The sequence below is a fragment of the Columba livia genome, chromosome Z (genome assembly GCF_036013475.1).
Source record: "Columba livia isolate bColLiv1 breed racing homer chromosome Z, bColLiv1.pat.W.v2, whole genome shotgun sequence".
In the NCBI taxonomy this organism is placed as follows: domain Eukaryota; kingdom Metazoa; phylum Chordata; class Aves; order Columbiformes; family Columbidae; genus Columba; species Columba livia.
The window spans coordinates 63,765,436-63,767,810 of NC_088642.1; the positions used below are offsets into that span (position 1 = coordinate 63,765,436).

Genomic DNA, 2,375 nt, shown 5'->3' on the forward strand with positions numbered 1-2,375 from the left:
CTTTTTTAAAAGGCATGTCAAAATCATCAATATTACTATAGACAGCAATAAGGTAACAACACCATGTACACTTTAGCTACAGGTGAACACTGGATATGCAGAAGTCAGTTCCAGGGAGCCTGAAGTCAAGCAGGGGTGAGCTTTGAGTGGTTCAGCAGCCTCAGGAGGATACATGAGTAGAGCGGAATTTCTGGCACTGCATTTTTAAAATTTCTGTTCTAGGACTTAATTCACTGGGATGCTTTAAAGAATAAGTGCATCTATGATGAGTTAATCTGGTATTTCTGAAGTTTATAAAATCTAACACAATTGTAGTCTGAGAGACTACAGCAGGGACAGAGTATGAAAGATAATCCTGGTCTCTTTTACGCTAGTGCATGCTTCTAAATTGCTTTCTTTTGGGAAATCAGTCACATCTGTCTCATCAATTAGACCAAGAAGTCACGAGCTAATTGCTCTGATATGTTCCTAAAAGGCTGAGTGATATTTAGACAAGAGATCTGAGGCCAGTCAAAGGCATACCCAAAGATATTAAAACAAACAAACAAAACCAAAAACCAAACACCCCCCCAAACAAACAAACAAAACCATAAAACACCGAAAAAAACAAACAACAACAACAACAACAACAACAACAAAAACACAAAACCAAACCAAACCAACCCAACCAACCAACCAACCAATTAAAAACAAAAAACCCAAAACAAACAAACAAACAAACAAACCACAAAAAAACCCCACACCACAACAGAAAGAGAACTCATGAACCTGTGGGAGGTGATAAGATGTCAGGGGTCACTAGCCTACTGCAGCAAAACTGAGACACCTAAGCCTACGGCCTCCAGAGGCGAGGTGAGGTGAGGTGCTCTCCCAGGTTTGCAAGTGTGTGGGACTTTGATTTTTCCTGATAGCGATGTGAAGGAAGTTTTGTTTCACTTCCTCACTGAGTAGGAGGACAAGCAAAGCGAAAAGCACCTGTCACTCACACTCTGCAAGAGCTGGACCTTTTGCACGAAACTTGAATCCACCCAAGCCTGATAGAGATGTGATCTGCAATACAGAGAACTGATGTCCCATCAGATGCAACACTGAGAGAAAACCAGCACTTTCTCTTGAATCAACTCCTTATCAAATCAAAGAACCAACTACCAGAAACTTTATTGTGGCATCCAAATAATCTGATGAACTCCATAATAATTCTATTTTATTAATATAATTGTTGCCAGCTATGCAATTTTGTTGTCAATTTATCATTTATTGCACAAACTGCCATTATTCACCATGACTAATTTATGAAGTCCATATGGTCATTTTTGAAGTCTCCATTCTGAGAATCTGAGCTCATATTACTGAGTGAGGCAGGACAGTGAAGTTACACGCCCTTTCTGCCACCAAAAACAATTTAAAAAGGAATCAGTGGAGTCACTGACAAGTGACAATTCCTCTTATCTGTCACCAGCAAAGACCTTCTGCTAAGAGCAGTTCATGCCTAAGTAAGCAAGATTTCCACACCTACCACTGTCATATTTCCAAGCAATTCAGCCTGATCTCTTTATCAGCACAAAAAACTAGCAAAGATCAAAAGCAAACAGACTTCATGGCCTAGTCCAGATCTTAAATAGTTGTAATGAACAAAAATTACACACTCACTGTGCCACCGTGTTCATCACAATATCCATAAACACCTAAATTTTAAAAAATCATACTTGTCAATAGAATTACTGAACTAATACTTGTGGCACATACTCTTTTAGAAAAACATTCTTGTAAAATGTACAGAGCTTCCAGTTGCTTTCTCATCTTAGTCTTAGACATCACTAATAGATTATTTTTGGAATGCACTCTGCAGTTACATTTCTTCAAAAGATGCACCTTTCCCTGCCGTGACTCGGATTTGAACCGAGGTTGCTGCGGCCACAACGCAGAGTACTAACCACTATACGATCACGGCAAGCTATCAGAAACTGCTAAGTTAATGTGACAGCTTTTTCCCCACTGTACTCCAAAATTTTATACAAATGGTGCCACCTACAGTTTACGCTAAGTTTTAGCAGCAGCTGGTTCTAAACATTATTACAAGTAATTACAAGTTTCTCGAAATTCTCAAAATTGCTTCCAGACTTACTTTTCCTTTCTCTTAATAATCTGTACTTATCAGGATTGCCTAAAAACAGGCTCAAAAGAATGATAATAACCCTACTCCTGTCCCCCAAGGCTTTCCAGGAAGAACTTTTTCTTGTTTTGTTCTTTTCCTGTTTTATCAGTGCTGGGGAAAGCAAAGTCATGACAGCAGTCTGGCAGTGCACTATAGAGACAGATGTAGACAAAAGAACAAAATCTGCTTAACTGCAAACTGCATTTCCTGAATTGTACCA

At 39.0% G+C, this 2,375-nt stretch overlaps 1 non-coding gene across 1 annotated transcript; it reads right to left on the reverse strand.

Annotated features, from left to right (window-relative positions):
• Positions 1–1,879: 1,879 nt before the first annotated feature.
• On the reverse strand, positions 1,880–1,951 carry TRNAH-GUG (transfer RNA histidin (anticodon GUG)). Its single transcript has one exon. It is a non-coding gene; the product is annotated as a tRNA-His (tRNA).
• Positions 1,952–2,375: the final 424 nt, after the last annotated feature.